Source organism: Bradysia coprophila, unplaced genomic scaffold (genome assembly GCF_014529535.1).
Source record: "Bradysia coprophila strain Holo2 unplaced genomic scaffold, BU_Bcop_v1 contig_151, whole genome shotgun sequence".
NCBI classification, from domain to species: Eukaryota; Metazoa; Arthropoda; class Insecta; order Diptera; family Sciaridae; genus Bradysia; species Bradysia coprophila.
Genome location: NW_023503423.1, coordinates 5,295,420 through 5,322,779, shown reverse-complemented (window position 1 = coordinate 5,322,779; position 27,360 = coordinate 5,295,420). Strand labels below are relative to the sequence as shown.

Sequence of the window (27,360 nt, the reverse complement as noted above, 5' to 3'; positions counted from 1 at the left end):
TATTTATTTGTAAGAATTTTAAATATAAATTCGATTTGAATTGCTAATGATCCGCAATGTATCAAAGCTCGAGCACCAGTCAGGAGATTCTTTTCAAGTTTTGAATGATATAAAACGAGAATAGTTTCCGAACGAAAGTAAAATTTTGCAACTAGTTTACATGCGACGGTGTATTGAAATCAAAAATGTAATAGCGTGTTAGATGGCAACCGGCCAGGCATGGCGTTATCGCAATGACTTGACGAAATTCGTAATTAGTGAGTGCGGCAATGAGAGCTAATTGTAAAATGGTGATTTGGTCATTAAATTTCCGTATTGTTAATCGTTGAATCCGTTATGTATAGATTGAAGAAACGGTTACTAGTTCGGGGAGTAATTGAATTTTTAAGGAGGAGAATAGTATTTAGCTCATCTGATGTTGGAAACTGGGAGTTGCGGGAAATGTTAAGACTCAACTAAAAACAAGAATGATATATTCGTGCGAACCCAAATAGGATAAAATTTACCTGATTCCTATTATGTACTTTTACAACGTCCACTTCAAATTTCGTGATGTTTTGCTAATTTTAATCAAATATTTGGAAGAATACTCTAAATTCTTTCTCCTGTTTACCATGACGATGACCCATGATCCGTTATGAGCAAACATGAATTTTGAAAAAATTCGATTTGAATCTGACTTTTAGACATTACGAGAAGTGATTCAATTAAAAAATGCATTTCGTAAATAATTTTCAAAAAGTAATCTGTTTCTTTCGAACGTTGCAAGAATAAATTCAAAACCAATAAATAAAAATTCCATTTAATTACTTATCTGCGCAATCATTGTTCGTTCGTCAAAAAATAATTTCAAATTCGAATAGTCTATCCTTTCAAACAAAAGTGTTGTATTTTTGTAAGATTTGTACACGAATCCTCCAAACGCTCTCACAAACACATTCACTTCACATGTGTTTCGCATGTGTTTCACATGTATTCCGCATTTGTTTCACATTCGGCATTCAAATGTGAATTAAATGTACATCACATTTCGTTTAATCGTCACATTTGCACAATTAGCGATGAATTTCATCAAACTTTTGTCACATCCTAATACCTTGGACCCAAATGCACCGATATGTGCAATAAAATTGAATACATTGTGTTATTATAAGGCCAAATGTGTGGATCACATATGGGCAAATGTGTCATATCAGGCAAATTTGGCCATTTTGCATGCTCACATTCACCTAAATTAAAAATTATTTTTGTCGAAACTCAATTGCAACCTGATTCTATGTTCCTTAAACTATTTAGATGTGGCGTAGATGTGTCAAAATATTGCGTAGATTTGCTGTACGTGCTAATCAAACATTTTTTGTCGTCACATTTGATTCACAGGAGATGTACATTTGATGTACATTTGATGTACATTTGATGTACATGTGATGTACATGTGATTTACATTGTATGCCATATTTATTAAACGAACATGTTTTGAGTGCGTTCAAAGAGGAGAGTGTTTAGTGACAAGTCGATATGAACGTCTACACTGATGTAATTGGCACAGAATTTTTGAACACTTTTATAAAAAGCTTTCTTTCTGCATTTTTAGTGAAATTTGAAATTTTATTGATCGTTTACCAACGGCGACTTATTCGTTCGAATAAAATGATTTTTTTAAGCAGCAATTATGAAAACTAAATTTTTATTCTTATTTTGTTTGTATGTCGAAAAACAAGATTCATTGTGACTATAGTTTATGTTCACTCATATTTTCATGGTTCCTGAGATCAGATTTTTGAAGAATAAAAAATCAATCAACGAGGAATTTTTTCAATGTTCTATTGTTGTTAATGCTAGATTTGTTGAATAAATGTTCTGGGTAAAATATTAAAGTAAACAAAATAAAAGTTAATTTGATCGAATTTGTTGCAAGCTACGAATACATTCTTGCCTTTAGATAGTAGTTAACATTTCCCGCAACTCCCTGCAGAGTCTAATGCTCACAACTCATAACTTAGAAACTTGCTCCTATTTACTTAGATACCACATATTTCCAACCAATAGAATCCACTGCCTCATATGTATGCAACTATTGTTAGAGATTTCGTAGAAGTAATTGTTGCTGAGTGTGAATAGAATGTGATGAATAATTGCTGCATTAGGGAACGTATTGTATTTAAGATGTTTAGATTTCACAATTCGTTTCGATATGGCGCCACACTCGTCCATGTCCCTCGTTGATCACCAGCTTTGTGGTAGTATTCCACTGACATTGGTGATGAAACGATATGAAAGATCACTTTCATTTTTTTATTATTCGCCAGATGTGCACATGTGTAAGGGAATGAGTAACCTCATCAAGGTGGAGTTATTTCTTAGTTACTTGCGGGCCGCCATGACCTGATGAACTCAGAAAAACAAGTGTCTCTTCAGATCGAAAAAGTGACCTCGGTTGCAATTTATTTTCAGTTAAATATCCAAACTGTGATTGAGAAAGTTTTCCTGATTTATTGCTGAGCTTTTTACGAAGGCCACAGGAAAAAACAAATATCGAAGAAGGAAAAAAAAGAGTAAAAAAAGAGAGTTAAATGACTACGAAGAGTGGTTGGGCTGGGTGGACCATAGAGGTACCAAAAAAATGCAACTCGCTCCAGTTAAATGTTCCATTACTTAGGATTTACGACGTATGTTAAAGCTAAAAACCAATTAGAAAAGAAAACAAGGAAACATTGGTGTGGTGGTGATGCAAGATTAAATTGAACTGAATTATCTATAAAGCACTAAAAGACGATCAGCTTCGTCTCACATAAATTTTTCCTACTTAAAATGAATTACCATAAAACTTAAACATTTTATTATCACAATTAATTTGTCTATACTGGCTATGACTGTCAGTCAGTAGCAAAAATTATAAATTGCTAATGCACACACAAAAATCGTGAAGCAGATATTTCATCATCAACAGACTAACATAGGAATTCTAGGTTGTTGAAATAATAATAAATAAATTTTACTGTCGATTGTCGATATAAAAAAGCAACAAGCTTTTAAAAAATAGTGAATGGAAGCTCCTACCACACAAATCATTTTCTTTACGAAAAAATTAATTTAAACCAATCCTGTGAACGGTCGTACACACGTAGATTTGAAAGATTAACGGCGATGAGATCAGCCAAATATCAACTTAATAACTGTTATTACAATACTTAAGGTATTTATGGCTCTTTTTTTACAACCTCCAGAAAATATTTTTTTTTATTTTTTTAAAACAAGTAAAAAAAAAACAAAAAAAACATCCAGAACCATTTAAATTCAATTAATCATTTTGTGTTATTTTAAAATGAAGAAAAAAAATCGAAGTAAATCAAAAACGATTCGTTTTTCACAAAGCCCTTTTCGTTTATTGTTAAATAAATAACTACTAAGGTCATTGAGACAAGAGTAAAATTGATCTTTCCAACGAAACAAATGAAAGAGAAAAAAATGCCGACAACAAAAAAAAATCGTCTGAAAAACATTGGCAACACGCCATTTTTTACAATCAATCATAATTTAAAGTTTGTCTTGAATTCATTAAAAACTGAACGAATTAAAAAGGTGACTGACCATTTTTAATTAAACACACAGTCTTCCTGGTATGAAATTCGTTCTTTTCCACAATGTATGCTACCCATATTGTACGTTTTATATGTAGAACAATCAGCTCGACTTGCCCAATATACAAAACGCTTTCGAATCTGTAATTTCGACATAAATCAACTTGACATAAATTCATTCACCAACATCATCTATCCGCAGATAATTAGTAATGTTTCTTTGTGAAAGAGAATCTACTTCACATTTTCAACAGCAATATTAGAAGAAGAAAAAAATATTTCGAAAGATCGGTTTCAGAATAAGAAAAACAAAAATTTCGTTTCCTAAATCTTATGTCGAAAAGAAAATGATTTGAGATTACATGACTGATTGCATACGGATTGTAAGTTTTTTTTATTTTGATGTAATAAAGAACAACATTTTTTTCACTTTATCTTGGCACTATACTTAATACTTTTTATGTGTTACAAGTATGACCCCGAAGATCTTTGGCCGCTTCGTAATTTCTTATTTATACACAACACAGAAAAAAAAACTTTTTTTTTTCGTTTATCTTCGTCACATTTTGTCGACTTTCCTATGTATAACAAGCGAATGTACCACAAAAAATATGGGACATTAACTTCTGGTTACAGCTATAAAACGAAGAGTTCGATGGGCAATAATAAATGAAAAGTAATTGATGTTGAACAAAGTTTTTGTTTGTTAAAGTAGTGTTTCGCCTGTAAGCTTTTAGTTGGTGAATTGGTAATATTTTTCATTCATCAAGATTCAGCAAATTTTCATTCCCTACGTAGTCTTTAGATCGAAAGATGTCTGAAATTCGGTCAATCGATAACTGGTAACGTTACAGTTACTAAATTTTCAAATATCTAAAATAACAAAAAGGTGAGAAAATGCCACCTGTGTAAGGTAAGTGTAAGTGTCTGGTAAGTGTGATATTACCTAAGCCGAGTAGCTCAAAATAAGTTTTTATTTTAATGGATTTCATTCGTTCCAATCTACTTTTCCCTTTCATTCCGTCGAATAAGTGAACGTCTTCTCGTAGCTTTGCACATCCGCAATATTTTGGTGTTACATTGTCTAACATTCTAAAGCCAGCCACTTAAAGGAATTTTAATTTTGATCCTGAAAAAAAGTTGGCTCATACATTGTCTGTCAACATTTTTACACGAACTGTGCTCTTTAGTGACTGTAACTTCCACCACCTGCAATTATTTCACTGAAACTTCACTGAAACAACTACTATGCTTTTGAGGCTATTTCAAGATATTTACTTGGAATTGGTTTAAATTTTAAATAAATCAAAACTAATGAAGTAAAAGATCTTAATACAAAACTATTGAAGTAACAGATTTGATGATTTATAATGAAAGCGTGCCGTTCTGAATATGATTTTTGTCGAAATGTTGGTTTAATTTTAAGCTAAATTGAATTCGTAAACAATTCCTTTCCTTTTACAGAACGAACATCTCAATTTTTAAGATTTAAATCAAAAATTCAGCAAATTTGAATATAAAACGACATTTTCTTCCAACTGTATTGCATTGAATTCACTCTCAACTCAACGGAACTATCAATTCAATCTTAAAACTCTGATTATTTGTCAGACTCTTTAATTCTGCTGTGGATCGAGGTGCGTATATTAATGACTAGTCATTTTCTTCCATTGTAAATCCGAGTTTTTTTTTTCTTTCGTATTTCCTCTCCTATTCTTACTTTTTCATTACCATATCAATGAACACAAATTAACGGTCGCTTGATGTATTGATTTTGTGGTAAGATAATCCGACAGATAAATTCGGCGAATTATTTCTTTGAACAAAATGTTATGGAAATATTGAACGAGGAAAGCGATCGAACAATGACTTCCCCATGAAGTAAATTATTTAAAGAACACGACATGTTATTGGCATAAATCATAAATACAGAAAATATTAACGAATGATATGCATCATTGGCGAGACATAAATATTTAAATCAGCTGATGGTGAACATATACAGTCAATATACTGATATACAGTCAATATCGTACACCCGACCGTAAAAGGATTCGAACCGTTTTTGTTCGAAAATCGTATCGATCCGCTTAAAGACGAGCAAACGCGTTGATACATTGCATACGGCCAATTTTACGTTTCAAAATTATCTATCATAAACTAAAATCTTAATATTTTCGACATTTTATTTTGTATTTTAAAACTGCATATGCTACACATTGAATGCAAACATTTCTATATGTTACTGTACAATTTACATAAATTTAATGCTGTTCAAACTCGAAATGTAATACATATGGCCCTGGTTGAGTCTACATAAATAAGTGAATGAAAATAAACAACACTGATGCGTATACCTACTCATGTGTACTGTACAGTTGAACATTATGTTCAATAAAGAAGTGTTAAAGCTTGTGCCATGAAAAAAAAGAAGGAAAAATCAAAAAAAAAACCAAACGAACACAATTATTAACTTATTTCTAATTTGTTTGTTTAATTTTGGAGCTTAAATTTACGAGTCTACCAAAATATACACTTGGTAACGAACGCATGAATTGCTACCACGAGCGCACTGAGCAGCTCAACGAATATATATCTATGAAAAGAATTTTCTTTTCGATTTTCCTTCTGTACACACAAAAAAACTGGTGTGTATTTACTGTGCGTTTATACATGGCTATAACGGCTACATTTTGTGCATACAATTTTGTGTATATATCCACAGACCATTAAAATAACTTTTGAATCTTTTTTTTTCTTCACTTAAAATTGAAATGAAAAAAACCAAAACGCCGAACATTATTTTCATTAAGTCAGCATGAAGTTAAAGAAACTTCTTTTGATTCTGCAGTGCATAAATAATGGTCAGAAGACATACAAAGTTTTATTTTCTTTTCGAACATTTTATCTATTCGAAGAGATCAGAAAGTAATAAAAATTGTAACACAAATTTCACATTCGGGATCGATAAAAAAGAAATATTTTATTTTTTAATAATTCTTTATTTTCTGGATGAGTTTCGAGCTGTTTTCACTTGACTTATGACTTATAAGAAAATGCATTAAAAACATCGAAAAATGTACGTATTAAGCAATAGAAATAAATTTCAGTTTTCCGCGCTGAACTAATTTTTTATATTTTAGTATTTAGAGTAGGTGCATCTCTCTTTTAAGTCCAAATCCAGAATCGAACTGGTTGCAAAATTTGGCTGTGGCAATGTATAGACATCGCAATCATCGCAATCGATGATAAAATTTTCGAATAATCGATACAATAAAATGTTTTATCGATAATCGATAAATATCGACTGATAATCGAATTATCATTTTGAATTGTTATTGATTTCTAGAAAATAATCGATATTTTGTCAATCGAATGAATTGTCGAACATCGCAACTAATGTGCAGGGAGGAGCACAATAATTCCAATATTAAGTAACTTAACACCAGTGTGGACTCCTTGGTTTTTAAAATTTTGATCAAAGATGGCAGCCTGACAAAATTTACTAGTCTCTAAAGTTCATTTGACAATAATTTGACACTTTTTTGGTAAGTAAAAAATTATCGTAATTTGGAAGTGGGTATTCTGTTTCCAAATTCTAATAGTCAGATTTTTGTCCCGAGGCTAGCTCTGAATTCCCGGTTCTATAATCAAAGGAACCAGGAACATTACTGGGAAATAAAATGAACTAGGTAGTTATATCACCCACACTGACATAAAAAGTCTTTTGACATTGACACTCGGTGTAACTGACTAAGGAGATCTCAAGATTCCATCATTTCATGCACTAAAGGCACTAGAGTATGAAAGTCAATTCTAACTTCAAAAAAAGGCCAATGTGTTATTTTGTCAATTATTGTGAATTACACGGCGCGTTTTGTGAAGCCATTGTGAAGCTATTAGGAAAGTGACAACTTTTTAATTGGTGAACTTTGAAAGAGCAAAAAAAAGTTCTCTAAAGTCCTAGATTCGCTCCCTGAACCTTGCGTTTTTGGCATAATATTACGTTTTTCGCAATGTTCAGTGAGTGAATGTAAGACCTTGGACTTACTTTTTTTCTGGTTCAAAGGTGAACTTTCGTGAACTTTTTTATGCTCTTTCAAAGTTCACCAATTAAAAAGTTATCACTTTCCTAATGGCTTCACAAATCGAATCCGCGTTTTTTGATGTAGTGGAATTTTGTAATGTTTTTGTAATTTTGTAATGTTTGCATTACAAAAATCATAAAAACGCTCGCTCGATTTCTGAAGCCATTTCAAAACTTAAAATTTTGCGGCTTGTATATCCTGAAAGAGCTCCAAAAAGTGCACCAAAGTACACCGATAAACCTGACCAAAATTAGGGTCAAGGCATTAGGCGCCCCCTTTGAACTTGGGTATGCACGACGGTTTTTTCACAAATTTTGAAAAGTTGGTTAAGCCATTTGAAAGAAATTTTTGTCGGGTTTAAAGGTGAACTTTTTAAAGCTTTCGAATGACACCACTTTCAGCTATATAACTTATCTAATGGCCTTAATGGCCTTAAAAATATTTGTTTTGGCGTCATGACATGTTTTTATGATTTCCCGCAACTTCCTCTAATCATCTGCTATCGACAATGGCGACAAAAATGAGCTCTCGGCACTGACTAGCATTGTTTAAATAGTAAAATGTATGACAAAACATATGAAGTAACAGATTGTAAATTAAACTATGCGCAATGATTTTGACAAAAGAAGTAACAGATTTACTCATTATGCGCTTGCCATTCCAAAACAGTTAAACACAAAATGTTCTTCGAAATGAATCAAGATATTATAAGACACTGCACCATGCACGGTCAGCTCTATTTCGAGGAATATGATCTTACAATATTGCTTTCAGCTCCTGTTTAACGAACTAACAAAAAGTAATTGATTCCCTTGGGATTTCAAACAATAATTGGCATTGAGGAGACCAGCCGTAATCCGATTCCTTGATTCATAGAATTATCTTATCTATCGCACGTGTATTACAGTAGGTATATGTATATTATGCATCACAGTGTGGTTCAATGGAAAGACAAACCGCACATAAAATGTGTCGACATAAACAGAACGTATAATATGGGTATGCTAATAAAAAAAATAAAAAAAATTAAATTGCACATCATATTTATACGAAAGATATTATTGTAATAAACATTTACAAAAGATATACGTGACTGCAGCAAAGTGGTCTGCAATAATTTTATTGAATTTATTTCCAGGTGTCGAACTAAAATTTTAATTTTATTTTTTTCCTAATACTAAAGTACATATTTACGATTGTACAGTAAAACGCAAACGAATATAAAGACGACCATGAAAATCTGTTTATTTTTATCTCTGCAAGCGAAACAGACAACATTCATAAATATTACCCTCTTAGTTATAACACCTACCATGAGAATTTATCCGAACAGTTTCTACAAATCGTGTAACCAGAATTCATGTTTTTATTTGGTATGTGTCGAAGTATAAAAAATTGCTGTTCACAAACAGTTTTTGTTTTAAAAAAGAAGACAGCAAAAAAACGTTCAGGATTCGACATTAATGTAACGATATATCTTTCATCAGCCGAATAATATTGAGGAACAAAAAAAAAAAACAACAACAAAATAACCCCACGGCTGTTGCATATAACTGTATATCTTGTACATGATCATTCGCAACAAATATGGACCGGTTAGTAACCCAAATTTAAATAAGGACCGTTTGACCGGATCCATGTTACAATAATAATTTATAAGTTCTTGGTCAAGATTTATGTATTTCGATCTTAGTTTTGGCCACCTAAAAATAATTTAACGATAATACGTTGTGCTAATACAAATTTGAATAAAATTTGTTTTTTAAATTAATAGAAAGAAGAAAAAAAAATTATTTGTGGGCGAATATAACAAGACAGAAAAATTAAGAAATATTAATTTAGATATGGAATCATCGATATTATTAAAAGAGCATAACGTAATACATATAGATTCACAATGTATGCTTAATTATAGTATTGTATGTGCGTTTCGTGACTTTTAGGCTAGTTACATTTCGACAACACACAAAATCTATTAAATTCGTCGAACACCGAGTATTCAGCTCACATAGGAGGGATTCTTTTGAAAAACAACCTGCCGAAATCAGACATATTTTTTCATGCTCGCCGTGTATCAGGGTCTTGTTTTGAGAAAAAATTCTAGAAAATCGAAAAATTTCAAGAAAGGCCCTGTTGTGTATTCTCTTGATGGACCTCAGTCCCAAGATGTCAAAACTGAATTCAGATATTTTCTATCCACTGGTAGGCTGTGACAGGTCGTTAAAAATCGAAAATTCTTGGTTGTGCAAGCCTTACTACAACCGGTCCAGATAAGATTAGGACCGTTAGAAAGCCAAGGCGAAGTAGCTAATGGGTAAATTATATTTTAGAGCGAAGCGGCAGCTAAAAAGAACACATTCCCCTAAAAATCTAATTTGGAAGAAAAATTGGACACTTACTGACTTTCTTGGTCAATCTGTATTTTCCACAATTTTTCCAATATTTTCAATAAAAATTGGAAAATGTGGGAAAACGTAAAATTTTTAGTCTGTTATCGATAACGACGGTAATGACAGCCTCTGGTTAATATGGCCCCTTATATAGTAAAATGCATGTTAAAAAATTGAAGTACAAGATTTTAAATCAACTGATTCACGGTGAGCTTGAATTTTTTTTTATTCGACCTCTCGTGGACATGAAATGTTTTTAGTGGTTTTTGTTGAGGGCGTCACCACGAGTAAGAATAACATAACAAGAAAATATTTCGATGGGAAAATTTTTAGTTAGATCGATTTTTCATTTTTTTTTTTTGGACCTGCAGGAAGCTTTGAAGACTGTTTGGACCCTACTGGTGACTCATTTGATCACAAAAATATAGCTGCTGTTTAGCCTGAGGTTTAAGCTTTACAGCGTTACCAATCATCATATAAATGACTACCAACAAACTTCTTTTATGAAGCAAAGTCATTAAACTAGGTCGCTGCGAATTTGAAAGGCTCTATCACATGTGGATGATTTCTATTTTGTCTCAAAAAGTATGTTTAGTTTTTTTACATAGTTTAAAGGGTTAATAAAGGTCGAAAGAAGATTTTTGACTCGAAATATGTTTTTTTTATAAATCGTAGCGATGTGCAAATTGCACTATCTCAAGTCATAAATTAAAAAACCTTCTCCAATAGCCATTCTAACATAACTCTGCAACATTTTAGTTGTTTCCACTAAAAAATTAGACATTATACGAAGAAAATTTAATGGCCGTTCAGGTCTAACAACAAAGATTATATAAGAATGAAATACAAATTCATTTTTCGACCTTAATTAACCCCCAAATTATGTAAAATAACTAAACATGCTTTTTGAGACAAAATAGAAATCATCCACATGTGATAAGGCCTTTCAATAAAAGATGTTTGTTGATATCGCGATTGGTATCGCCGTAAAGCTGAGACCTCAGGCTAAACAGCAACTATATTTTTGTGATCAACCGAGTCACAGTCTTCAAAGCTTCCCGCAGGTCCCAAAAAAATGAAAAATCGATCTAATTAAAAATTTTCCCATCGAAATATTTTCTTGTTATGTTATTCTTATTCGTGGTGCCGCCCTCTACAAAAACCACTAGAAACATTTCATGTCCACGAGAGGTCGAATAAAATTTTTTTCAAGCTCACCGTGGATTATAAATACTTTGATCGTTTGAAGTAATAGACCCGACAATAATACTGGTCATTTGCTTGTCGTCTGTAACAGGTTAATTCCACCGACATGTACTAATTAGAAAATTTACGAATGAGTATATTAATGAGGATATTGTTTGTGGGAATGAATATACAAACAATTGGATTCAAGGGTGTGACACTATTCACGCTATTCACATATATTTTTTGTCGAAGTGTCTAGAGGGTGATTGGATTGCAATCGTTGATAGTGAGATTTCTTTACTTTCTCCCTCTGTACATCATGCGTGAAACAAATACACCCAATTTTGGCAGGTTATTTTTGCAAAAGAATCCCTCATATGAAAACCAGTGTAGAAAAATTAGCAAACAAACAATAATTTTTTACTCAGCAATAGTCTGCACTATGTTAACAAATAAATAAAATTGAAAGCAAAACAAAGTCTGTCTGAGCAATTAATAAAATCGTAAAAAAACGTTTTATTTCGAACAAAGCTCAATTAATTTTCTTAACACAGTAATGAAACTATCTGCAATTGCGTCTTCGCTTTTGTTTACAAACATATTGACTTGACCGTACGTGAATCTGTAGAAAAGCTATAACAAGTACACACTAAAAAAGCAACGAATTGGAATGTAAAAATGCTATTTTCAATCCGTAAACGTCGTCTTGTGTATTATTTATTAATGGCAAAGACCTCGATGGCTTCAAATTAGTTAAATAAATTAAACCAAAGAACAAAGAACATAGACAACAATCGCCACTAAAATTGTTGTATGAAGAAATACAAGAAAAAAAAATAATAATTTTTTATCCTCCACTGTGATGAAGTGTGCTAAGAGAGAAACCACATTAATACTTCACTTTTTTTTTCGTGAGTGGTCTTTCTTTTTGTGTATATAAGAAATGGAGATGAGTCGTTCCATATGCAAATATATATTTTATACACATTTGTAGGTATGTTAAACAGAGGTTTTTACAAAATATATAATACAATCATGACATGTAGCCTTGATAGTACGTCGATCGCAAATAAAATTGCAATTATATTAATTTATTAATAAATTTTTATGACTTTTAAAATAAGGAAAGAAAAAAAATATTTTATTTGTGAGATATACTTATATTGTATGCATACTTATGATATACTCAGTGTGTTGTATATTGATATATATATAATAATATACGAGTCGAGTGCATGAACTGTCAACAATATACATATGGGGATAAAGTTACACTTGTTAATTGAGCGTTTATATGGTAAAATGAAAAATGAAAAAAATTATTTTAGCAACATCGAACATGGCATTTAACAGATAGTTAATCATTAAAGAAGAGTTATAAATAAATTAACTTAATTTCCTAATGTCCATAAATTTCGCTGCTTTGTGTGACTTCTGACTCATAATTAAGCTCAATCTTACGCTTCAGCCGTACATTTATTGTGTATGGTTGATGATTTTTTGTTGTTCTAGTCGAATATATTCATTAATTGGTTCCTCGTTTGTATATTACATTCAGATCTAAGTCGTGATTTCGTTTAGGAAATTATGGTTGCGCTATAATTATAACAGGGCCGTTTATTATTATTTATATGATTACGATGTTTTGTTTCCCAATTGAACGTAATAATTAAATTGATAAGTTTTAAATGAGACATGAATAACACTCAATTTTTACTTGGATTTATTAAGAAAACCGATTACAATGAGAAACTATATGTTTAATATGCACAACACAGGGATTTATCTTTATAGTTTTATTGTTGTCGAACGCAATAAAAAATAAATAGTTTCGTCAGAAGCTCCAGTCGTAAACAACTGGAAAGATTTCGACACATTTAACACAATTCGAAGAGATTTAGTGTTTATTTGAATAAAATGTTAGATAAATTCCACTAAACTCTGTGTCACTACTTAATTTGCACAGAGAAATAGTTTGTTGTACAATGAAGAAATGATGGAAATAGCTCGTCTTCGGCTCGGATCAACACTCACACAAGAAGTCATTGTTTGTCACATCAGAGGTAGGATAGGTTAAGATGGGCATGAAAGTTGTGTATACTAGTATTTTAGAGATATTGTGAATCGTATAATTGATCTATTCGAACATAGATGTCGCTAGTAGTTGGAATCTTCGTTTTTTCCAAGGTAAACATAGTGAAGAGGTAATGCCATAATATGGCATTGCCATATACAACCGAATCAGATGGGCACGAAAGTTTGCTATGAACACCATCTCTCCCTGCCTTTAAAATAACAAAATTGCTTAGAAACCTGGGCCATTTCTTTTGTGATAGGCACAACATTTTGTGAAACACAGGTAAATCTTAGTCAACTATTTTAAAAAAAGATGTCAGTGGCAACGAACTATTGTGCTAGGCCGCGCGTTACCTCCGCCCATATATGTACCTTGGTTTTTTCAAGATACCTATTACGGTCGAAAGAACTGTATAGTGTTAACTAACAGCCGAGACTAATCATTAACAAAGAACTATGTCTGATACGGGAGTTGAACCCGCGACATATGTGGCGTGAGTCCATTGCTCTACCGACTGAACTTCCTGGACCAAGGTAAATATAGTGTGGAGGTAATGCCATATATAACCAAATGAAACGTGCGGTGGCACGAAAGTTCGATACAAACGCCATCTCTTTCCTTCGTTAAAAACAAAAAATGGAATAGAAACTCGGGCCATCTGTTTTGGGATTGCAAAAATATTTTGTGAAATGCAAGTAAATCATGGTCTACGGTTTATAAAAAAGATGTCACTGGCATCGAACTTATGTGCTACACCGCGCGTCTGAATGGCATTACCTCCACACTATATTTACCTTGACCTGGACCTCCACATCAGAGGTATTAAGAAGGAAAATTTGATACTGCAAGAGAATTGACGATAGTTTTATGTTCAACTTAACTTAACTTATGTTCAAGGTGCTCATACAAGGACCAATTTTAAGGCTGGAAATCTCAGACATATTAGACATTATACTACCCAGCTGTAAAATTTGTGCTAAATTTTTGTTGAAGTCAATGAAGTAGTAGATTTTGTATGAAACACAAATATGAAACAGAAGTACTAATAACATATCGAGTTTCTACCACGACAATGTAGCCGACAGTGGTCGATTTGACAAGGGATGTTTAAAAAGTCATTTTATGTTATATTTAACCATGTGTGATTGCAGACATTGCCTTCAACTCTGGATGCAACCCTCACACATTTGTGTAGTGTCTACCCCTAACAGAGATAATCGAAAATTTTCCGAATAAGTCCTTCTTCTACTAACACTTTCAATGAGTGTCAATCAATTTTCCCTAAATACCTATTTTGTTCCGAGTATTTCCTAAACCAAATGTTTAAATAAAAGTGACTGAAAATTCTTGGAAACTTCCGCACGCCACGATACAATATCCGCATTTATAACGGCTTATCATCGCAATTAATTACATTTGACACATAGTCATCAACATTAAAACCGATTTCAAATAGAACTTTCGTCGAATTTTTTTGTTTTTTATTCACGGTGTATTTACGCCACGTGTGTCCCGTGTATTCTTAAACCGAAATTTATGTTACACTTCATAAATTTTAACTTAAGATCACACGCGTGGCATTACTCAACATAAAATGCCGTGAAATCAAACCAAGAAGAAACAAAAATTTTTGTTTTATATATAACTCTGCAATGTTTAAAATCAGATAGGTAGTAACGGAATGATTGGTGGAAATGTTAAAGAAGAAAAAAAAGCCAAAGTAATGTTTATCTGGTTGAGAAAGTGGGATTGATGTTAATGATAAATTGGATAATGTAGAGACTATCATAATGTATGTATACGTATGTGCAATTCGTATGGGCAGGATGTGAGCATCACTTTGGAAAATATACAATAATTATAGGCACGTTAATTTATTCCATCAGATTGACACAATCTCGAGTGGTTTTTGTGTTAAGACAATTTGCAATTTGCTGACGACGTATCCAATTATTATCGCTCGAAAAAATATTGTATTGAAACGAGGTTTTGATAGCTATTAGCTTCGTAGGATGTTTACGTTTTAAATTGAATGTAAATTTTAAAAGCGTTTCTCATTCCTCAAAATTTATGGCGATAAAAATGTCTACAGAGTAGGAATAAGAGGCGTACACGCACGGTCAGCGTGGCGTTTTTGAGATACGTAACAGCAGTAATTTTGTCATTCGCACAATCTGGGCTGTAATTCAAAATATTATCAGATTAATATAGTGACCACATACCAGAGATATGACGTACGTACAGAAATTTCAGCTGCCCTTATGTGACGCTAAAACGCCTCCTTCTTCGGATGCTTTTGCAAATCATTAATCTAAAATTTTCGTTTTATTACCTAATGAATCGTAATCAGGGCTTATTATCGGTAAATTTATTTACCGAAATGTACTGAAATTTACCGAAAATTTACCGAATTTATGTTTCAGTAAATGCTGTAAATATTCGGTAAATGTTTTTAAATTTTGGTAAACTTCAGTAAATTCGGTAAACAAATTGACCACTAATATGCCCTAATCAAAATGGATGGATCCATGTCCACGGATCCATTCGACTGGTTCTCATTTATGGACAAATCTACAAAAACCATCTTTACCCGTCGAGTACGTTACTATGAATTTACATTTAACATATTAATTTCCTACTCACAAGTGCATCACTATGACATTGATTTTCTCGTTGTCCACACGATCCTATTTACTTCAACGAATTAGCTTGCATAGAAGCATTATAATAATGTCGTAAGGTGGTCGTTTTAACAATGATTGATTGATGATGATGGTTCTTCGAAATGTGCAAACAAATTCTTTCGTATTTATACACGAACATTGGGAAAAAACTATTTTCATCATAAAAAAAATCGTTTTTAATGCGAAAATATTTATAGGACATGTTGTTGTAGAACGTGTGCTGATCGTACGGAAAATGTGTGAGAAAATATTTGAAATTATTGCAGAATTTTATTTTCGTCTTTGGCTTACCAACTTTTTCTTTTTAAAAACAATAAAATCTGATACCCATTTCACACAGTCAAAGCATTCGAATAATAAAATTTTAAGAATTTGAAAAAAGAAAAATTATTTCGAATTATTCGATCAGCACCTCGATCAGCAAAGTGTGTTCTTTTAATGTATACCAAGAACAATATGCTTCAAGTTTAAGGAAAATCAGATTACAGAAACGTTGGACGAAGGCTCAAAGCTTTTCCAGAAAGCTTTTTCTCACCTTTTAAAAAACCTTTTAGAAAGCTTTCATTAATAATATCTAATCTAGAGTAGGAAGTCACGACAGTGTAACAGAGAGACGGATATTTGCAAAATTTCGTTAACAAAGAGGATTTTCAATGATTTTCTGAGGATTTTCTTTACAATATTTGCTGGATTTTTGAGCATTTCCATCAGTTTTTAAGAATTTTCAAGTCTTGTGGATTTTTTTTGGTTTTCTTAGGATTTTTTTCAATTTTGAGAATTTTCTGATGAAATGATTTTCTGTTGGATTGGATTTCCTAAATGATGTGCCCCTCGGTAAGAATGTGATATGAGCCGGAACTCAATAAACGCCTGGTACTATTTTGCAAAGAAAACAGAAGGATCGGATATGGAGTGAAATATACCTAGAAATTACTTCTAGAAAGCAATTTGCAAATTTATTCCAATATTCAAATATAACTGCTGAGGCGCAGTACACGACTTCTCGCTTACGTAAAAAGGTAAATAGCGATTTCTCGAGACTACTTTATTTGACATATGTCACACTTTACTGATGTGCTAGGTGCTTTGTTGCCTTACACATAAAAAACTTTAAAAAAAAATGTTAACACCGAGAACAATGTGGATTGCATTCATGTACGATATATCTAAAATCGACAATTACCTGCACCGTCATGTCATAATACCAAGAAAAAGGGAAAATTCCAGGTCTTAAACTCATCAAAATTTAACTGCAGAAATTCAGAATGGATTTCAAGGCAAAGCATTCTTTAAATGGTTAGAACGACATTATTATTATGGATCTGTAAACGAATAAATTTGACAAGGGTCTGACTTATGACAATTCCCGACTAATTTCAATCTTGATAATACGAAACTTGATCAACCATTTATATTTCTTCATCTAAATTCATTTCTGTAACATGAATGTAACTTAAAACACCAGATCGTTTGCATACCATTCTTCCAACGAACCAACCATAATCAATTAAATGAATATATTCAACCTACATCTTAAAACAATAGATCAGAAATGACATCCCACTAAAAAAGACAAAGCTAAAACACATCTCATTAATATGATGGTTGGTTAAATGGTTGGTTTATTTTTTTGTATTCTTTATATATATGTTTCATCTGGTGTATGCATTTGAAAAGACACGTTATATAAATATTTAAATAAAATTATAATTTTTATGATTAAACACATTTTGTACATTCGCTTAATAGGGCCATCATACGATTAAAAAGGTACATATATGCGACATCATACGGACATAATGTCTAAAAGATGCGATATATACCGGTTCATCATGAATGCATTTTATTCAAAACAACGAACATTTTGGTATTTTATTTATCTATCCATTCAATCGCTATAATGTCCAATAACAATTATTTTAATGATTTGGATGCAGAGGAGAGGAGCATAATTATCAAATTGTGATATGTCTCTCGAGAAGTTTATATTGTAACTTCTTAACATAGAGTTTATTCAAATGGTGTGTCGTTATCGTGTTACCTCTATCTAAATATATATATGTAAAATATGAATATGAATGAATGCCAGTATTATGTGTGCAGAAGCATATACGGTGTATTAGGGTGGGTCAAACAAAAAAGTTTCTCGAGTTCTCGATGGTGCTCATCTATTTTTAAATGTCTGTTTTAATTTGAAATTAATTTTAAATTTCATCAAACGGCAACAGTTGCTGTTCTAAAAAAAATTTTATCTGATACAGTCCCTAAACCTGTAGAAATGTTTGATTTGAGTATATTTAGCTTATCCTTCTGTCACATCTTTTGACAGCTTTTATCGTTTTAGTACGTTTTCTCTCCCAGCAGCAATAAGCCACTAAATAAATTTATCGAATTGTTTTATTAGTCAAAGTTCTGAAAGAACAGGTTAAGACAACCACGAAGGCGGGTGACACCAAATTTTATAAACAGATAGTGTGAAGAATCAAGTAGAAGAAAATATTTTTCTCGAAAATTCAGAATTTTCTTTCTGTTAAGTTCCATTTTACATATAAACTTGGCAGCCGTTGACGCAATTGTGTGTCACCGCTTTCGTGATCAACTCAGAGTTGACTTCTTTCAGAACCTCGTATTTAGTGACTTATTGCAGAATGTTACATTTGTTAAACAAAGAAAGAAAAACACAATTAGCTGGGCACAAATTTGGATGAAGAATAAGACGTTCTTCTTCTATAATGTAAATGTAACACATGAACAATTGATTTGGTTTTCTTTAAATTACATGCAAATCACCGATGTTGTGTTATTATAAAGATGAACATATTTGTATAAAATCACGGCAGAGTAAAAGTAACCCAGGCAGGAGCGCTTGTTTGACTAGGGACCTGAATAATCTAGTAGCCCTATGTTTTTTGCGAATTAAATTTTTCAACTTATGTCAGTGTTCATTTGAGTTCATTTTCATACAGTGTATTAGGTCCCTCATTTGACGTTTCAATAATGCACCGCTCCTGCCAGGTTTACTTTTACTCTGCCGTGATAAAATGATAAACATTTGGTGTGATAAGAAAGTATTTCACCGAATGTTCGTTTTTTAATGCATTTGCGGCATTCGATATAGTTTCTTTTTTTGCTGGGATAGGGTTTTTGCTGCTGGGAGAGAAAACGTACTAAAACGATAAAAGCTGTCAAAAGATGTGACAGAAGGATAAGCTTTTTTAGGTCTTTTTTCCATAGGAAAAAAAGACCTATTGTGGGCACTTCATCTGTCCGTCCGTCCGTCCGTCCGTCCGTCCGTCCGTCCGTCCGTCCGTCCGTCCGTCCGTCCGTCCGTCCGTCCGTCCGTCCGTCCGTCCGTCCGTCTGTCCGTCTGTCCGTCCGTCCGTCCGTCCGTCTGTCCGTCCGTCCGTCCGTCCGTCCGTCTGTCCGTCCGTCCGTCCGTCCGTCTGTGTCACAAATAAAATGTGATTGATAAAAGTTAAAATTGCAATGCTACTATGAACAAACCAACACCAGGCAAATCAATTATTATTTGTTATCTGGTAACCAATCGCTCATAGCAGACATTGCAATTTGAAAGTTTGGTAGTTGTTGGTAGTTGGACCCCCAAAATATTTAGCAGCAAAGATGTTTCTTACTCGAGAGACGCACACCGACTGACGAAATTATTCGGCCTGCTTGCCTTTTTATAACTCAAATATTTGGTAGTTGACTACCTCGGTGGTAAATTGCAATGCTACTATGAGCAAACCAACACCAGGCAAATCAATTATTATTTGTTATCTGGTAACCAATCGCTCATAGCAGACATTGCAATTTGGTAGTTGTTGGTAGTTAGACCCCCAAACTATATAGCAGCAAAGATGTTTCTTACTCGAGAGACGCACACCGACTGACGAAATTATTCGGCCTGCTGGTCTATTTATAAATCGAGTATTTGGTAGTTGACTACCAAAGTGGTAGTTGACTGACTACCAAAGTGGTAGTTGACTGACTACCAAAGTGGTAGTTGACTGACTACCAAAGTGGTAGTTGACTGACTACCAAAGTGGTAGTTGACTGACTACCAAAGTGGTAGTTGACTGACTACCAAAGTGGTAGTTGACTGACTACCAAAGTGGTAGTTGACTGACTACCAAAGTGGTAGTTGACTGACTACCAAAGTGGTAGTTGACTGACTACCAAAGTGGTAGTTGACTGACTACCAAAGTGGTAGTTGACTGACTACCAAAGTGGTAGTTGACTGACTACCAAAGTGGTAGTTGACTGACTACCAAAGTGGTAGTTGACTGACTACCAAAGTGGTAGTTGACTACCAAAGTGGTAGTTGACTACCAACATGGTAGTTTACTAATACGGATGTTGTAGATATGTTTACTGTTTGAGAGCTGCACACCGACTGATGAAATTAATCGGCTTGCTTGCCTATTCATAATTCCAAAATTTGGTAGTTGAATACCAAAGTGGTACTTGAATGAGTACCAAGCTAGTAGTAAACAGAAATTGAAAAAAAATGAAAAAGACCTCACCAGGCTTCAGCCGGTCTATTCTTGTTTTTTAATTTTTACCTCTTTTTTATTGTTTTGTTCAACATCCTGAATTTGTATCAAATTATGAAACAAATTCCACCCATGGAGTGGCTTCTATACTTAACAAAAATTTCCCTATTCTATTTATCCAGAACCATGGAAACTGGCCTGATTCAGGAGAAACAGGAGAAAGGCTTAACTAGAAACTTAACTAAGAGATAAGGATAAGCTAAATATACGCAAATAAAACATTTCTACAAGTTTAGGGACTGTAGCCCTAACCTTCCCCTTTACAACGAGGTGTAATATCTCTCGGATTTTGATGAAAGAATGAGCAAAAACATTATTAAAAAGCGAAGTGAGTCTCGTTGTAAAGAGGGCTACCAGATAAAATTATATTAGGAACATCAATTTTCACCGTTTGAATTTCTTAGTGGACCAAAGTTCTGTCCTATAGTGCAAAGGCGCAACTATTAAATTATTATTTTTTTGTATAAAATTGCAAACAACTCCATTCCCTTTTATTTTCAAATAGCCAATGAAATTTGTATGAGCTGAGCACTTTCGAAACCTCGAGAAATTCTTTCATTTGACCCACCCTAACAGTATATATAGATATTGTAAGTGATGTGAGTTTTGCGGTGAGTCTTTAATATGGATAATAATAATAATAATATGAAAAGCATCTATTAGTGGTAAAAGGTACAAAAGTGATGATAATATTTTTAAAGTAGTTAATAAAGATAATCTGAAACGACGGTTTTAATTGCTAAATTATGCTTTTTTTCCTTACAAATATTATGACAAGAGAGTTACAACACCGAAATGTTAAAAAAAACATCAACCAACCAGCGAAACAGCGACATATAATTATACATAATGCTAAACATTGGGTGTATTCTCCGTCGAGAGCTGATAGATTTTTTTATATTCAATTTCAACTTCTCATTATGATTATTACCCACATATATACGCGGGAACATTATAAATATATGACATATGACATATCTATCCAAACAAACACGTTTTTGAATTAAAATTAAATTAGCAAGAGACGAGAGGCGAGAAAAGAAAAAAAAAACAAATAAGACGAAAAAAAACGCGCTGTAGTAAATTACATATGTACGCGTAAAATTATAGATTGTTAATGAGTGAATTGCTGCTAATTTCGGTGTAATTAACAATTTACATATTGAAAATTATTGAGCGTAAATGTAGTCAAATGATCGCATGGTCTAATCAGAAAATTTCGAGTTTTCCCTTCGAAAGAAGATTCATTCAACAAACTTATATTATGAATCAAGTACAGCGATGAATGAAAACGGTAAAATAATATATCTACATAAAACTATACATATCACTATACCATCCATTGATCTATATTTATACAGACACAGCCATTTTTACCAGTGTATTTGGCTTTGAGGCTATAAAAGCAGCAACGAACAGAAAAGTTGCAATTAATCAAGTTTTGTAATACTAATTTTGGGCATATTTTGTATGTATTGTATCGAAATTATACCAAATGTGGCCAGGTACGTTTGACTTAGTCAATCCTAATTGACTGTTCGTTGGACGATATTTTGAATGAATGATTTATAGTTCGTGCACAGTGTCTGACTGGCTCATAATTTACATAGCATGGTAATTTATGCAATACAGAAGAAAATAATATAAGACCATGCCGGACACGTAATGTCGTTAAGACAATAAATTGCATACTTATAATTCCATTCAGATTTATATGGTGACCAATTTTTAATTGAGTCGTTGCAGTGACGAGACGTTGTTCGAACGGATTTAATTTTTGAATTAAATCTGAAGAGTTTGAATCGGATTCAATTCTCCTTCTTACACAGCCCTGCTCCATTATTGGTGAATTTATTTACCGAATTTACTGAAATTTACCGAAAATTTATGTTTCGCTAAATTTTGGTAAATTTCACTAAATTCATTCAATACATTTACCAAAAAATAGGTCCTGATAGTGTGACTCATTTAAGAGGCGCACCGATGCTTTACTGAAAAGCATACATTTGGGCGTTTTTTAAATACTAGATTTTAGTTTACTTTTGATGATATCTTTCCATCACAATCCTTTTTCAAAAATGTACGACCCCAAGAACGACCACGAATGTGCTTTAAGTAAAAATGAGTTTCGGTTGTAGCAGTTTGACCAGCCCTGAGAAAACTGAGCAGCTTATGAAAATTTCGTCAAACTGCTCGTGTTTCTCAAAGCCGGTCAAACGACTACAACCAAAACTAATTTTTACTTAAAGTGCGTTCGTGGTCGTTCTTGCAGTCGTACATTTTTGAAAAAGAATTCTTATGAAAAGATATCAACAAAAATGAAAAACGACGCACACGAATGTAGGCTACAATTTTAGCTAAATACTGGTGCCTCTTAAAGCAACGGTTTGAACGCCACTAAGACTAAAAATATTTGCTCTACGACTTTTATTCTTCAGCGCTAGGTGGAGCGAGTAGACCTAGTTCCGTATGAGGTCTCTATATAGAGAAACGAAATCTGGATCAAAATGAATGAAGTGTAGTGGCACATGAATAAAATATTTTTTTTAAAATCTTGAAAGGACTGTTGCCTTTGAAAGGTGAAAACTCAGAAATTTTACCTGCCACCAAAGCACCTAGTATAGCAGTAGAATATTGATTATGTCAAATAATGTTTTTTTTTTTTTTTTTTTTTTACATGCAAGCACAAACACAAGGGATATATCCCTTTGATGTTGATGGTTCACATCAACACGGTCTAGCCTAAATAGTTGGGGGAAATGCTCGGTAATGGGTATTAATATTATTCTTGAAAAGTTGAGGATTACATACGGGGGGGAAGACATGAGCCGGAAGACTATTCCACAAACGAATCGCAACTGAGAAGAAAGTTCCCTTGAACTTTGCCGTGCGGCAAAATTCAGAAGCGACAACATGGGGATGTGCTCGTGCTGATTGCCTAGTGACAAGAGTCGAATTGTGGATAGGCGGGATCAGCGTCGATATCTCCGATGAACATTCACCGTAATAGTATCTGTAGAACAACGAAATAGCACCAACGATGCGCCGATGTTCGAGAGTGTCAATTGGATTTGTAACGCTTTCGTCACCGATCAATCGGATAGCTCTCCTTTGAAGTCTTTCGAGAAGATCCAACGTTGAGGGTGGAGCACCGACCCAGAGATGAGAGTTGAATTCAACTAGAGGCCTTACATAAGCTTTGTATATAGTCACAAGCTCTGTGGACGAGAAGAATCTTTTGCATCTCCTGAGAAATGTAAAAGTGAAAAACAATACTCTACTACTATGGTAGGTCCTTTGGCTAGGCAAGAAAGACTTTTTAACGAAAATTGTGTTTCTAAATTTATTTCTTCATTATTTCTTCACTGACAATTTTTTTTTTCGAAAAACTAACCTGTAGTAGGTCAAAAGATGAGGATGAGATTGAAAGTAATTAAATAAAGAAAATCACATTGGATGGATAACGAGAAACACGGAAACGGTTAGTCATTTGTTATCGACACCGACGACATAAATAAAACGATGAACTCTGTTTAGTGTGTTTTTATATTGCAAAATATGCGTTTAGAGTAAATGAAGTAAAAGATTGTGTGTCTAACATTTACAAAATTTACGAGCAAGTGAAGTAGTAGATTACTACTCAGCAAACCATCATCTTAACATAATCATAATCATCTTTTAACTTAGTATAGGTTCGGTTTTGGCTGGTATACAGAGAGAAAAGGAAGTTCGTGTCTTTCTTTGATTGCTTGCTAAATTAGATACTTTTCCCACATAGTTTCTGTATGATCATCTCACGCTTGCAATTTTGAAACGAAACCGAAAGAAATTGATGGCAGATCTTACCACATTTTACCTTCGGCATGGACAAGTTAAATTTTAACGAAAAACTTTGGCTGTCAATGTGTTGAAAATTTCCGCATAAGCACTTATATTACACACATTTTAAATATTTGAGATTGAATGACGTATGGAATTATCATACTCAACTCTCACTCTTGTTTTATTTATTCTAATTTTTTTTTTATTTAAACATCAACCGTATGTATATAAATGGTCGTATGTGTACATTATGATCACCTCGTTTTTTTTCTTCTTCTTAGATAATAGAATATAACAACACATTCAAATATGCGAAAACGTGTCACTCACCTTTATCATTATATGAAGGAGAATCCAATGAAAAAATCATTCCCAACTGTGCGAAGTGAAGAAGAAGGAAAAATCTTATATTGCAAAAATTCTAAATAAAAACTAAAGAAATTCTCGATCTTTTTTTTTTGTGTGTGCTGTATGTTGTGTGGATGAACTTCTTTGATGTTCTTTCGGTTAAATAAAAATTGTATAATTAAATTTATTGGCACTAAATTTATTTCTCACATTCAAGACGCCTTGTTTATATGTAAACATAATATTTATGATCCACGACACAGATTTTCTCATAGATGATCGTGTTTTATGTTGTGCAGACTCTTACACTCACAGAAGCGCCCCCAGTCGATCACTGATCTTTTCGAATATATATTTTTCTCCAATTAATTTCTATGTATTAACTCATGAGTCTCGGTATTTTCAGAACCAGAACTATTAGATATCGAGACACACAATATTTTGCTTGGTTTATTGTTAGAAGATGTTCGTTCGACTTGATGGAGTTTTTTTTTTTTAATAAATTCTTTGTTTGATCGCGATATTGGATATAAGTTGTCTATGAACGAAGGAATATAAATATTTTCGTTGAATTTGGTTCTCGAAATGTTTAACACGAAAAAACACAGTTTGTCTATCAGGAAGTTTTTAGACCGACTTTTGGATTAGATTGATCTTTAAGTTCAATTATGAATGTGTAAAATTCGGATTGATTGAATTTATCGTTAATAGAATAGTCACTGATCAATACAAAAAAAAATTCTCGATAAAATTAACTCCAATTTTTAAAATTTTTACAAAATCATCATTTTTCTCAACATTGTACCAGCGCAAATCTACTCTAACTGTTCCACATGTCCACACTCGACAATGTCGGAAAAACGACTAGAGTTACTGTTCGAAGAACAACTGAGAATTAAAACATTTTTTTTTTCTTTTTGCTGTGTAACATGAAAGCAACAGAGGAGAAAAAAAGCAACACACAATCCATACACGAAACGAAATAAATAATAATTTTATATAGAAAATATATTGTATATTGACCGCGAACCAAACAACAACACCCAAAACCGCGACCACACTTTGTCTTGTCTGTTAATAAACTGACTGTGAATGTGGGGATTCGCGATCGCGATCCGCGAGATTCAAGAAAATTCAAATATTCGAGTATACGACTCTTTTTTTTTATTTCGTTTGGTTGGATGGTACGATATTTATATGTGTAAAATACACAAAAACCGTATGTGAAAGAGTACAAGAAACACACTGGTGTATTATTGGGGCAGTGTAGGTATTCACAATAAATGTTTTGGAGTCGGAATAATACAAGAAGTAAAGCGGAAAAAAAAGTAGAATTTTTATATGGAAAAGAATATGTACAGTACACATCTGATCGAGCGGCTTCTCGAGTATCGAAACCGAAAATGTTCTAACAATGTGTTTTGACTATATATATGGAATTAACAAACACATCAATATAATTGTTATGAATTTTAATTCGAATATATATATAAAATTGGGTGTATATATGGGTTTTGGGAGTTTATTTCACTAATTGCTAATGGAATTAGACTCAACTGAGAATGAGAATATATTCAGAATATAAAGTTCAGTAATACATTTATGAAAAGAAGAAAAAAAAAACTTGAAGACAGAAAATTTATCCGGGGGGATATGATGGTGGTTTGACTGTTCTTCGTCTGACTGTCTGTTAACATCAGTCTTAATTAATTTTTTTTTTCTCATTTTTCATTTCATATCAATAATCTTTCAGATTTTTTTTCTTTTTGCTTCTTTTCGGATTTTTATGAATCACTCACACATTTCTTTCGTTTCATTAAACATTTTTGCTATGGGTTATTGGTTTTGAGTTATATGCCGTGTGGTGTGGATTGTGGATAGGATAATGTTCTCTTGATATTTTTATTTGTAAAAGATTAAACAAAATTTTTTTATTTTATTTTATTTCTTCATTCTCAACACGAAATATTCCTGCAACAGCGGATGGAATTTCGTAATCTAAAAAATTATTTTATAGTTATTGTTTTGCAGTCGTTCCAGGAATATAAAAAGAAATATTTTTTTTTTCGTTGCTATGATAATGCACGTTTAATTTAATAGGTAACCGTCGTTTTATGTCCATATGTATTTAGATGTTTCTAAATAGCATATTGAACGGCAAAAAGAAGTTTATATGACCGCACCATCCATCAGTCGTTCACGGTTTTTATGATTTGGTTTATTAATTTTCGTTTTTTCTTTCTTTTTAAACATTTTTTACTTCAAAAAAAAACTTTTTGTAGTAAAACGTTTCCAGTCAATTTTTAATTTCCAACACCGGCCCTATTTTCTTCATAAACATACTACTGTTTCAGGTCAATGGCCATCCATTAAAATGATGTAACGCAATATAATTTTACAAATGTTTCTTTATGTGCAGCGAAAGTCAGTCATAAAAACACTAAAGAATTCAGAATTACGTCTGGCTGTGTGCAAATGAAGGAAACAGTTTCAATTTTCTTTAATGGCAGACGCGCGAGTGCTATCCGTGAGAGTTTTCGTCATTAGTGCTAGAGAATTTCGCAGGTGAAAATTTTGAGTATTTAGCTTTAGACGAGATTTTAGAGTAGTTTCTGTATGGTAGTAT

The 27,360-nt window shown here is 32.8% G+C and overlaps 1 protein-coding gene and 1 long non-coding RNA gene across 2 annotated transcripts in view; one reads left to right on the top strand and one right to left on the bottom strand.

Annotated features, from left to right (window-relative positions):
* LOC119074554 (A disintegrin and metalloproteinase with thrombospondin motifs 9) overlaps positions 1-25,814 on the bottom strand; it is a 49,433-nt gene extending 23,619 nt beyond the window's left edge. The window contains exon 1 of the mRNA XM_037180740.1: positions 24,717-25,814. The gene's annotated coding sequence lies outside the window, so the exon portion shown is untranslated. The remainder of the gene's footprint in view (positions 1-24,716) is intronic.
* LOC119074735 lies at positions 1,743-27,234 on the top strand. The gene is made up of 3 exons (XR_005087237.1): positions 1,743-1,976; positions 12,480-12,489; positions 27,223-27,234. It is a non-coding gene; the product is annotated as an uncharacterized LOC119074735 (long non-coding RNA).
* Positions 27,235-27,360: the final 126 nt, after the last annotated feature.